Source organism: Emys orbicularis, chromosome 8, assembly GCF_028017835.1.
Source record: "Emys orbicularis isolate rEmyOrb1 chromosome 8, rEmyOrb1.hap1, whole genome shotgun sequence".
Classification (NCBI taxonomy): domain Eukaryota; kingdom Metazoa; phylum Chordata; order Testudines; family Emydidae; genus Emys; species Emys orbicularis.
In genome coordinates, this window is record NC_088690.1 from 85,513,082 (window position 1) to 85,527,052 (window position 13,971).

The 13,971-nt window shown below is 39.3% G+C and overlaps 1 protein-coding gene across 12 annotated transcripts in view; it reads right to left on the reverse strand.

The window, feature by feature from the left end:
- Positions 1 to 13,971, reverse strand: part of TENM2 (teneurin transmembrane protein 2) — an 812,220-nt gene that overhangs the window by 744,979 nt on the left and 53,270 nt on the right. The window lies entirely within an intron of this gene.

Sequence of the window (13,971 nt, forward strand, 5' to 3'; positions counted from 1 at the left end):
TCCGGTACCCGCCTTGGGGTCAGGGTAGAGGGTTGGGAAAAAAATCTCAAGTCACTCTAAATCTATGAAGTACTAAACTAGAAAAGAAATAAACCAATAAAACTACAGAGAAAACGTAAAACTACGTAAAATTATGATTTTTTTAGAAGCATGTCAGATGAGGACACTGAAAGTTCCAACCTGGATCGTGCAGCAATGAGAGGGAACTGGGGACACAGTAGGTCTACCCCACCCTTTATCACCTCAGATGGCAAGTCACTGTACATGCGCGGGCCAATGGGCATGACTTTCAGAGTTCTCCGACTCCAGGCACATAGTGCATATGCTTAACCCTCAGGGGAATACAACAGGGACAATCGAAGAAGAACAAGGTCTTAAAATGTGAAGTGTCAGGCAACCTTAACTACAAGGGCACCAGTAGCATACCAACTATAAAAAAAGGTTTCCTTCTGCCTGCAAGTAACTCTGTTCCAAAGGTTGATATCTGTCTGCCTGCCTTTAATGAAACAAATCACTGTTTATCTACCATTTAGCATATAGGGACATTCTTCGGATATTAAATTAAAATCCAGGCCATATTTCCCTCATTTTGTGTACTGACTGTGCACAATACATACATGCATTCAACTCAGAATTCTGAATTACAATGATGGCTTCCTCGCACAAGGGGGAAAAAAAATCCTGCTCTTTAGTATGACTGCTGAATGCCTGGAGAGATGTTGGATATGACCAGTAACCTGACACGATTCTAATCCTATTTTCTGCACTAGTTGGGAAAGTGGCAACAAGACATGAGAAGTGTTTTCAGATGAAAAACTACAACAATCAGTTTTTCTGTACAAGCAGGATTTAGGAGCAGCTGCAAAAGTATGTGTGGTTCTGCCACTCGAATTAGTTTCACCACATCACTCATGACGAGACGTATTCACTCAATAACGAAGATAAACAAGGGGGTTATTGTATGGCATTGATAATTAGCAGCAACACTATCTGGTTTAACATTCTCACAACAAAGGCTAAAAGCAGCCTATAAACGTTACCCTTTGGAAGAAAAAATACTGGCCCAAATTCTATCCTCAGTTACACATGTAGCAACTCAGCTAAAATGAAGTCAAAGAGTTTAGCTGGAGGAAGGATTTAACTTGTCTCTGCAATGACAGTCAATCGAGGCTAGAATCTACAGTAGTTTATAGTCTGTCTCCACACACTTCAACAAGAATATATGGGGTGCAAGGCAAGACAAAACTTGAACCCTAAATTTTGCTAGCATACGAAGGTGAGCAATATCCATGCATGAAAATACATAAACAGTCACATAAGATACTAATTTCCAGTAATATTCCAGTGCATTTCCCCAACCATAATCCAGGCACGCCATCCAAACTGTAGCCAACCAGAGCACTAAAATTCAATCTAAACCTCAAAAAGAGCATAAAAAGGAAGCAAAATGTTGGTCTAGTGGTTAAAGCATAGGACTGGGGCGGTAGAAAGGATGGTTTCTATTCCCAGCTCGGCAAATGACTCAATTTACATCTCCATTTAAGTAACTGAATATCTACAATGCTACTAATCATACCTCAGTTCCCCATTTGAGATATTTATCTACCTACAGAGTGTTGGAAAGTTTAATTATAAAATGGTTTAAGTCATTGACTAGAAAACTTTATAGAAGCACAAAGTAACTTAGACTATTGTACCTTTATGTGCACACTTTAGAATCTTGGGTGGTGTTCAGATACAACTGATACGAACCATAAAAGAAACTAGATAGCATTATTATTTTAAAGTGGACCTTTAATTCACAACAACTGGCTCATCGGTATCCATTAGTCACTCCTGTCTCTGCACCATTAGTTCTTTCCATGATGGACACTGATTGGATTTTCAAAATGTACTCCACTTTCAAGCAAGTTTCAGGATAGGAACGAAGTGTTATCACAATTGAAACTAGCTGCATTAGATGGTTATATACATCTACTCATATTCATACTGTACACTCCAGCCTCTTCAACACGAGGCAGCAGTTTTGTTAGACTATGGTACCAGCAGGATCTATCAGCTCATTTGACACCTTGTAGAAATGGTATGTTTCAGTGACATTCTAGATGGGCACTTTCATGAGCTTATCTGTGTCACATAGATGCTGTTGTAAAAGCACCTTAGTATTTATCATAAAAGGATTTGAGGCCGTTTAAGCTCAATTACCTTTTGATGTCCATATATATGTGCATGCCTGTGGATAGAGTCTCTTTACAGTAAAACTATGTACATCAGTGGGCAAGTCTGTGCTCAATTATTTTACTCAAAAAACTTGCTTCTCTGTATGGAAAAGTCTCTAGAAAATGTTTTATCAAAAGTACACATTCCTGAGGATACTTTGATGAATTATATAAGCATTCTTTTTTGGGCTGTTCTGTTATTAAAATAAAGCTTAAATATCCCATGAAAACTAAACAATCACTGTTCATAGCTAAGAATATGCCCAATAAATTTTGCTTTTAAGAAACAGTAAAAGTCACAGCTTTCATACCTTTATAACTGGCTAATTGGGCGTCATGGAAGTATCTGCAAATGCTGCCATCAGAGGATTCCTTATGTGTTTTCTTTTGTACTTCACTTCACATGTTCAGAACATTGGTAATATTTTATGAAGGTCCCCAGGCACGTGTAAAGAGTTTATTGGCTTTAGCAGCTGTCAGCTGTTTAGTCATAAGGAGCTTCTCTACTGTAAACATGTCAACTAGAAAAAGTGGCACCATAAAATGTATCCTATACAATAGAATAAAAGAGCCCTGTGCCACCACTGTGCTGTACATGTTCTAAGTGATGTTATTCATAACAGGCTTCAGCAATGCCAGAGGTGCCAGTCTCCAACTCAAAATTTCCAACACTGCTAAAAGTATCTACCAAAAGATAACTCAAATCACTTTTAGCAGTGATAGATGCGTCCACCTGAACTGGAAACAAGTTTCCCAACGTTTTAGCTCTCCTAGAAGCAGTTACAGACAAAAGGGGAAAAGGTGTTCTCATAGTTCCTGAAACTTCCCAGCAAAGTTATTTGATCACTAGAACCCTGAAGAAAAAAAAATCCAAATTAAACATCAAGGGAGACTGATTCACTGCTATTAGATAATGTACTTATTGCCAAATAGATGGCAGCAACACTTTTATATTGTTTTCATTCATAATGAAGAAATCAGGAAATGTCTTTATTTACTTGATATTATAAGCTGCTTTCATCTTTTCATTTTCAAACCTAGTAAGATAATTAGTTACTTTCATGGCCATTGTCTATTGTGCTGTTATAAATGGAGCAGTTGGCACAAACTCAGCCAATTATTTTTGGTCCTGAATTTTCCTGCAGATGGAATATACACTCTTACTATAGGGATTTCCTTTATGTGCCAATTACTATCATCTGTAGAATGAATATGCAACCATGAACACAGGCCTTTTTTTAAAATGTACACAATAGTAGCTATTTGACAGGAAAATGCACTATGGATATGCCCGTGGAGTCGGCCTTGTTAGGAATACATCATTGTTATCAGTTTTCTGTAGAAGTTGGGAAGGAAGAAATGCAACCTCCTTTCCTGGCCCCTCTTTCTGCTTCCCTCCAGTGACATTTTCCACACACAAAGAGCGATGTCACTGCTGCGCTCACTTTCCTTTTGTTCCATAGAAAATCCACTGTATAAGAAAGTGCTGGATTTTTCACTTTAGCTTCTTATAATTTGGCTATGGTGCTCATAGGCACATACTATTGTCATCCGTCTGTCCCACCCCTTAAAAGGAGCACTACTTTGTTATTATGATCAGTTCTCTGGGCATTTAGCCTAAATTTCAGTTTGCTTCCCAATCTCATACTGCTAACTTTGCTTTCCTTGAAGTTTTGGTGTCACTTTCCCCCCCAGCTCTTCAACAAACATAACTTCTTTCTTTCACTCTTGGACCGGATCATGCCAAGTCAGTGATCTCCAACTCTTTTTGAGTTGACCACCTTGTTCTCCAGAATCTACCTGAAATGAAAACTAAGTTTCCAACACAGCTAATTGAAAATTTTAGATGTAGTAATATTTCCCTTGAAAAAAATATGGGTGTCAAAAATTGCATTTTTGTGTATGTAAAAGTGACAATTCTGATTTTTCTCCCATAGGAAATGCCAAAATGAAATTTGTTTAGACTTAAAATGTATTTTTTTTTAAAAACCGCCAAGCAACTACCCCCACACAAATATTTTAAATCAAAATGAAAAACAAAATGCTTATTTCAAAATGTCCATTTGAATTGAAATTTTTTAATTCAAATTAGAAATTTCTTACGGGAAAACAGTTTTCCTTTAAACTAAAACTATTTCAGATGAAGCTTTTTTGTTTGAAATTTCTGACTTTACTAATTTCAATTTTCTGAGCAGCTCTTGTTTCCAGCACTATGGATGCAGAATAAAAAAGCTTGACAATTTTAAAAATGAATGTAAATTGATTCAGTGAGGCCTGCTTACTTCTGCCCAGAACCTCAAACAATAGCTCGGAGAGGAGAACCACTCTATTTATCTCACTGGGGTCCTAGCTCCCATACCCAATGATGATAGTTTAAATATCAGAACTGTTAACTGATTCACTGCTGATCAAGGCATAGTAGAAAGGGAGATGGGGGAAATCACCAATCTACAGAGTCCACAGAGTGGTGTCATGAGTGGGTGGTGCTTAGGAGATACCACCACTTTTATTTCCAGTCTGCACTGTGCAGCCAAAAGGCCAGAATGAGGAACAGAGCCTTGGTTGTATCCAGGAGCAAAGGCCAGCTATATTTGGGTTACATTTTCTAACTTCTCTTCACAACCATGAGAGCTAGAAACAATTTTATTTCTATTGGAAAGCTTATGTTCTGACATCACATGACCATGTGAGTCAGGGCCCTGTGCCCATTGTGTCTATGCCTTTAATCAGCCTCCCCAAGGATAGGGTGACCAGATGTCCCGATTTTTGGGTCTTTTTCTTATATAGGCTCCTATTACCCCCTCCCCCCCGTCCCAATTTTTCACACTTGCTGTCTGGTCACCCTAATATTGCTGAACCCCACTGAGGAGGAAGCCAAGCCTGAGAAGCCCAGCAAAGCCTGCATGATCAGATTTTGATCATCTGATCAATCTGCTATGAGAGATGTCACATTTGGTGGGCAGAGTTTAGAAGAGTACCACCATTTCCTCCACCTCTGCAAAATTAACCCTCTCTATGTTATCAGCATTGCAGAAAGGAGGTTGTACCCACCTCACATAATTAAATGGGTGAGTATCCACCTTCTTTTTACCTCAGAGAAATTATCTGGTGACCTGTTTTAACAGTTTACTTGTAACAGTCTTCTAAATCCTCATCCCCTTTTCCCATCAATTAGGGGCAGGTCATCGTGCAAGCATCTACCCCCTCTGTCTGAGGCAGCAGTAAGGTCCACCTGCTCACCCTCTTCTTTGATTCAATCATCCATTGCTTCCTCAGCTTTTCTTGGGGTCTCTTTCCTACTACCATCTCCTGCCACACTATCTTCGCTTCAGTCCCCTTCATTCATCCTCTCTATGCAACCGAACCAGCAAAGTCACGTTTCCTGGATTTTTTCAGTCTCATCACGGACTTTGGACTTCCATCTTAATAATTTTAAGACTAGCAATGGGTCTCACCCTGTGTATGGAGTGACATACTCACAGCTATGGTTCTATCGAACATTCTCCTTTAGCTCAAGTGGTAGAGCTTCTGTACTGGGATCCAAGGGTCCTAAGAGAAAGACATTGCCTAGCGATGACACCTCATTAGTACAAAACACCCTCTGTGTTGTTTAGCAGGGTTGCTAGATCAGAAAGGTAACTACGTCAAGCCTGGGCAGCACAAACCCAGCATTTGTGTGCGTTTTTGTTGTTCTTTCCATGTCCAGAGTACTAAACACTTGATAAACAGAAATAAATACTGGGCCACTAGATTTACCTCCTTGAGCATTACACACACATAAGACATTGCTATTTTTCTTCTTGTGACCTCTACTACACCCTTCCCCCCCTTTTTGGAATATCAAAGGTACTAATCATTCCAAGATAAAACACTTCTGCCCTATAAATAGCTACTATAAAAGCCAATTTGTCATCTAACTGGTCTCCACTGCTTATTCTCTGTACTGAGATATGATAAATCCTATATATAAATTCTTAGTAAGGAACTACTATCAGTAAATGCTACAAATAGGTACAGACTGAAACCTGCTTGGTTTCAAAGAGTGCTACTGTGCAGGTTGTTCCATGCAGCTATTTTACAGTGCACTTCATCATATTTTTTAAGTTGCTTAACTTGTTCTATAAGTATCTTGTAGATCAGTTGAAAAGATAAATTCGTGTCTCACTGATAAAGGTCAAGTATATCTGGATGCTATTAATTTTATTACTTCATAGACTAATTACAGAATTATTAGGGTTTAGCAGAGGGAAGGTTAAATTGAATTCTTCACTGATCCTCATGCTAGTTCCCACTTTTTGAACCTTACAGATCTTCTCAAAGGATCATCTTTTGCATGTTGTCCTGTCCTGCTCTTTTCATAGTAAGTAAATTTTATAACCTTATTGCACACTTTAAGCCCCAGTCATGGTCCCCTGTGCAACAACAGGATTGGCACAGGAAAACTTTGCAAGGGCAGGAATAACAAAACCCTCTCCTCCCACATTCTGCACCGGCCTCTATGGCCCAAGTTGCATCCACATTTCTCCCCCATCTCACCTAAGTTTGAAGGGGGGATTATGATTGCCCAATGAATCATTATATCAGCTGCTCTGCCTTCAGTTCCCACTCCCTATTGTGCACGATTTGGCAGACAACCTGGCTGTGAAGCACCACTCCCACAGGCTTCTCCATTGCCTCTCAGCCACTGTACTCTCTCAGAAATTATGGTAATTCCTCTGTGCTTCAGGTCTTCTGCACTGGAAGGAAGCAGGATTTGACTATTACCTCAGAGTTGTTTCTCTGTCATTGACCCGAGAGGCTGGCTTTTAGCACTTGGATCCATAAGGTTCCCCCACCACTTGCAGACCATGCATCTCTAGATATCTAGTACAAGAACAGCACATTTTCTTTAAATTTCATATTGATTGTAAGTCTTCGTGGTGCTGTGTTTGCTCGTTTGCTCTCTGTGAGTTAGTTAAGGCTTCAAGGAGGTTGATGAGCAGATTTGTTGACAAATTATTCTTCTGTGAAGTTCCCCTACATCGCACCCTTGTCAAAGTTTTTAGGGTTTCTTTTATAAATTGCCTTTTAGTGTTGTAAGTTAATTTTATTTGAGATACTTTTAAGAGAGTTGGGAGAGGGTAAACATATATGTAACCATCATACCAACAGATGAAGAAAACAGAACTAAGACCAAAATTTCCAGAAGTGGTTTTTGATATTGTGTTTCCAAACTGACACCTAAGGTCTAGCTATCAGAAATACTGAGTGTCCACAGTTCCCACTGACTTTTGAATTTATGGGTACTTGCGACACTTTGGGATGGATCCTCAAAAGTCCTAAATGGAAGACCCTAAAAATCAAGTAATCCAAAATTAGAGGGTCCTTTTGAAAATGTTGGCATATATCCTGAAGCCATCTCTCTAAACAGCACAGCAAAAGAGAAAGCTCTTTGCAGCAGAGTACTTGCATTTTGTGTTTGGCACAATACCGATTACATTGATAGTGAATAAAAAACAGAATAATAAAATAGTTGAAACTATTTTTGAAAAGATGAAATCCTGGTTTTTATTTGTTTTTTTAAAAGGCATATATAAAAAGTTTATATGGCCTCAGTATATTCAGTGGCATCCTGAAGACCTATTTATCTATAAACATCAACTGAAGATCTCATGAACACACACAATAGTTATGTAAATAAATAAAAGCGGAGTTCAGAGGAGAGAGAATAAACCACTGAGTAACACTGAACTGTAACGGCAATCATCGTATACATCTACCAGCCTATCCCACTCACTAAACATGTTAAACTGAGAAATGGTGGCAGCTCCATTTCTGTCTTGCCTAAAGTTATGGCTTCTCCCCCATTTAACCCTACTTCCCTTCTCACAGTTCCACTGCATATACAGCAGAGAGTCAGTGGGCAATATTGTGGAATACTTCTTTCCTTTAAAGATCAATGCTACTGCTGTATTTTGATCAGCTGCCAGAAATTGCCCTCCATCTAAAGAACTGGAGAATTCTACCCTTATGATTACCTAATCTAGGAGGCTGAGGGCAATCAGAATCCTGCGGTCACTGTAAATTCCGATCTTCAGAGTGGAAGGGCATATTAAATGGGTCAGTTTATTTTTAAATTATGTCTAGCTTCTGTTGAAGCAAGGAACTATCAATTTAATACAGTACACAGCCAACCTTTGTAAGTTTTATATGTTACAATTATTTCAAAATGCTTGGCATTATTAATCCTTTTTATATTGTTAATATAAAGATTCTGCTTCAAAAGCTAAAAAACAGTTTATTTTTTTTCTTTTTTGCATTGCATGCACTGATGAACTAGCCTGCTCAGCAAGCATTTAACAGATTAGACACTCGAACATGGTTTCAGGCAATGCTCTCTCATGTTTCTGCGTATTGCCTGATAAACACTTCAAAGTAAACCGCTCATAAATATGAAATGAAAAGCTGAGAAGTCGTTATGCACAGCTTTGAGATACAAATCTCTTTATTCCCCTCTGAAGTGGGGTTTGATTGACATAATGAGTCATAGATCCTGTCCAGGGACACACTGCCTTATCCCCTTTTCCTCAGGAGACAGAGACTTTAAAGAAATGCACCTCAGAACTTTCTGACAGACAGCTATAATAAAGTTGAACACTATAAATTTCTTATTTTGTATTAATACCTACTATGACAACTATGTCATATGTCAAAGATTGATAGCATATTCATGTACAGGCAGTATTAACTGCAACTTTTAAAGGAGGCAAATGGCAAGGTTCAGAAAATTACCATATTGTATATGTTCTACATGTTTATCATTGACATAATTTATGCCTTGATCCCGCAAATAAACCCACGACCACCAGATTCTCATAACCACAGAGAGGTCAGCACACTGAATTAAGTTAGGCTTTGCATAAGTGTAGGTGTCTGCCCACTCACAGGGCCTCTGCGGACTGAAGGTTTAAGTAATATTCTTACCCAATGAGGAACTACTTCTAATATGAATTTATGATCCACAAAATATTGTGCCCACCTGCAATAGAAAGTAGTGACTATAATGGATAGTAAACAAATTGTAAATTACATAAAACAGCAGATTAATTTCAAAATTACATAGACATTTTATTCTTCATTTCCCTCTCATGGCTTTTGTATTCAAACAAAATTAACATCCAGCAAACATAGTAAGTTGGAGATGGAATAGAAAAAATAATGCTAATAGAGGTTCTAGAGTATCTTCCCCTCCCCACACACACCAACATGTAACACTTTTCTTGGCACTATTGTAGTTGTCATGTGTTATAGCTCAAATAGAAGGCTTGATGCAGAAATGACTGAATCAGGTTCTCTAGTCTATATTATATAGGAGGTGACACTAGATCATCATAATGGTCCCCTCTGGACTAAAAGAAGATCTCTATGTTGCACATTAGGCCTGGGCTCTAACTCAGGTTTGAGCCCAAGCTCTGCTTCCATCCTCATGCAAATCAGTTGGACTCTGGTCAGCATGCACTCAGGACCAGGCTCCTAGGATCCTGCTGTGGGGTGAGTCAGAGCCCAAATCCTTCTATGAATTGGGTCCAAGCCCTGTCATTTTGCAGTGTGGACATAGCCTCAAGTCAGAACATCTGTGCAGTGCTGCATGGATGCATTAGCACAACTGTGAGGCCCGGGTGTAGCCATTGTAAATCCAGGTTTCCAAGACAGTTTAGACACTCAAGCACAGACTTGGAAACAGTGAGTCCACGAGCCTGAGTCCCTCAGACAGGTTTACAATGCAGGGTGAACATAACCAAAATGTACAAGTCTATGTTACATCATCATTACAAGTAGGATGCCTAACTTGGCAGTGGCATTAAGAATTAGATCACAAAACCCACTATTCAATATCCTGAGATTCTAAAATCATACTTTGAGGTACTGCTGTTAACCAAGACAGCGTTTGGTAGCACAGAAAGGTACCAAGATACCTACCCTTGTCCACACCCCAAACAATTGCAGCCCTGATTCACCACTGTTATATCAGTTTTACAGTGTTATAACTCCATTCAATGTAATGATTTAAATGTAGTTACACTGGTGCAAAACTGGATTGAGTCAGTGGTAAAAATCAGGCTCTACGTGTATAACAGGCATTTTCTGAAACTAATCCAATAATATATGTTGATTTTGATATTTTAACTGACATACATTGTGCATATTACATTTACATATGCATTCATACAATACAAGACTTATCGATGACTATGGCCTATTTAATATATTAGAAGGAGCACATTTTATAGCTTGTGTAGGCCAGGATTTTGCACCCCACACATTCAGTGTGCACCACCTTCCCATCCCCTTCACAGATTTTTTTAAAAAAGGAAAAAACTAATAGACTTCAGTCTCTCATTTATGTTGAAATATAAACTGTGAAATAATGCAAAGAAGGAAACATCAGAAATGAAAAGAATTACTTTACAATATATACATCTAAGCTGGAGGATGTGGGGTAGGAGGGATAGGCAGGCAGGCAGTTGACAATAGAAGTACAATAGAAAATTACTAAAAACACAATTCAGTAGCCTGCATGCTGAAATTCTCCTTTCTCTCCTGCCAACTTAAAGATGTAACCGTTTTCTAGCAAGGTCCAATATTAAGACTTCATTTAAAAAAATATATATATATTATTTACTGTTTTTGACATACCAATGGATGCATCCGTAGAAGAAAAAAAGGCAAGCTTTATTCCTACCCTGAGGAACATGCCACCACATTAGTCTACGGTAAAGTATGAAAAACTACAAGTGTCAAAATACATTAATACTCATTTTAGGAGCACTCTTCTCTCTCTTTTGTGGAGAATCACTTACTTTGCAAAAATGTTATAATTTGCCATAGATATCCTAATCATTAGCGAGTCTTACTGAACTTCAAAAGGTGAATACCGTAAATTAATCAGGGAAAGTATTATGCAAAAGAGGCAATATCAAGCCTACCTGAGATCTCAGTGTAAGCTTGTATCTCTCACCAACAGAAGTTGATCCAATAAAAAGATATTACCTCACTCCCCTTGTCTCTCTTATATCCTGGGACCAACACAGCTACCACAAAATAACTGCTCACAGTCAGTCATTCTCCAACTTTGCAATAGATGAATAAGGACACAGGGTGTGTCTACATGGCAAAACAAAACCAAAAAACCACAGCAGCGAGTCTCAGAGCCCGGGTCAACTGACTCTGGTGTGCTCTATAGCACTAAATGTAGCGGACATTCCCACTTGGGTTGGCTCTGAATCTCAGTGATGAGAGTGGGACTCAGAGTCCGGGCTCCAGCCAGCCTCAGCCGGAACGTTTTTACTGCTGTTTTTAGTCCTGTAGTGCAAGCCCAGTTCTGCTGGCCTGGGCTCTGACACAAGCTGCTGTGGTTTCCCTCTCCCTCTCCCTCCCCCAAAGTGTAAACATACCCTGAGTACCAGGGCTGTCCTTGCCAGACATTTACTTCAATTGATATGGCTTTTTTTTTAATTAAAGATTTGTGTACAAAGCCCAAAGTGTGCACACAACTAGAGATTTATGTGCACATATTTTTGTGGGCACAATCAAGTCTTGCAAACTTGTATCTAATCTTTTGGACATGCAAAACTGCGCACACAGTTTTTAAAGGTGGGTTTTATGTACAAGAGATATTGTAGCCCAAAGTAGTATTTCCAGGATCTATATTTTGGAGTGATATAGACCTGTCAATTTTTGAATTGTTGGCAAACATTTCAACCACCTGATCTAATCTACTGCCACAATCATCTTTCAAGGTGCCCACAATTCACAAATATGTACAACTGCCACTGAGGGATACACACATGTGTACCCTTCAAATAAAAGGGCATTCAGAAAAAAGGCACTGTATGAAATTTGTTAAGCATTGAACAGTTTGTTCTCCTTACATTTCTACATAGTGTGATGGGGCAAGGCCAGATGGCTACAGTAAAGTAGTGAGGAACAGGTATGTTAGCCCCAGGCTAAACAAATCCCTGGTACCATGGTAACTAAATGGCAGTTGCTCCAGGTTAATCAAGACACCTGGGGCCAATTAAGATCCTTCTAGAAGGCAGAAGAGACAGCTAGATTGATTGGGACACCTGAAGCCAATCAAGGACTGGCTGGAACTAGTTAAAAGCCTCCCAGTTAGTCAGTGTGGTGTGGGTGTCAGGAGCTATAGGAGGGAGCTGTGCTGTTGGAGGAATGAAGTAGTACGAATCCATATCAGGTGCAAGGAAGGAGGCCCTGAGGTAATTGTGAAGAAGATATTGAGTGGGGGCTGCTGTGGGGAAGTAGCCCAGGGAATTGTACATGCCCTATTTCCAAAAAGTCAGCTTTCATAGCTGCTAAGTTTAGGGTCCTGGAGCCTGGAGTAGAGGCTGGGCCTGGGCTCCCCCCCTCCCCTCACTGATTAATCAGGGATACTGGGAGACAACAGAGACTGTGTGAGGGAGGGTTGTTTCTCCTCACCTCCCTTGCTGGCTTATGATGAAAATGGCTCAGTAGACTGTGACCCTTGCCTCTAGAGAGAGAAGGGCTATGTGGAGGGTCACAGTGAGCCTCTGAGGCTAGCAAAAATCCGTCAGGAAATGCTGGACCCACAGAGTCAAGGACAGAACTTTGTCACAATAGATAGAGAGAGAAACAAGCCTCCTAGAATTAAAAACATTTCCCATTGAAAGCTACATTGAAAAGTAAGGGCTTTTCTAGTAATGCATATTGCACCAAAAAATTCTACCTCCTGAGCTATTTAATCCACCAGATATAAAATACTTTGACATAAAAGGGCGACAATAGCATCATCCATTCTTTCTGGGTCCAAAAAGAACAGCTGTCAGTCATATCCTTGGCTTCCTCAGCCACTGGAGTATATTGAAAGCAAGCTGTCTCCAGGATAAGGGCTCCTCCGAGATCAGCAGTCTCTGCATGGCCCGCAGCTGAAAAGCAAGTTCTTTGCTCACTACATCTATTAGCCCTTTGACTTCTTTCCTTCACTGACTAATATAAATATATTGCTTAAGTGAATGATTAACACTCTCCCTAAAGAAATTCAATTAAACACTTGGAACCTCTATTTAGGAGTATCCAGGGAGGCTCCAAAACATTCATGCAATTAGTTAATAATTAAGACATGGTCTCTGAGACAAATCTGGCAAAAGCCACTTCCCTCTTCTTTAACCCTTTCTTTCTCTCTTTTCTTCAAGAATGCCTCAGATCTGCTGAATAATGTCTCCTTCAAACACCCATAACCTTGTCCATAACATGTAGTTAAAAATTATCCTTTTTGTCCATCTGACCACATATTCCCTTTCTTTGCATATTTCTGCTGGCTCCCCTTTGCATAAAATATCAAGTTTAAATTTCTTGCTCTTGCCTTAGAGGCCCTACACAACCCACAAGATATAGTCAATTTTTAAAAATTAAGCTAAAGAGTAATTGCACACACTGCTTCTGCCTCGGAGTCTCCTGCCATTTTTGAGGTCTTATGATCACATCATACTTTTTTAAAATTTCAATTTCTCACCCTGTTGCTATGGAAAATACCCACACATACAGCCTGATCATGTAGCAGAAACAAAAGTGTTTTCAAATGTGCAAAAGTAAACCACCTTAAAAAACAGACTGACCCCACCCTACATCTTCAGTGATAGTTATCTGAGAGGGCTACTTGTAAGACTAGGAGGTTTTAAAAATTTTTAGACAGCAGTAGGATTTTTAAGTTGGCAGTGACACTAATTATATCCTT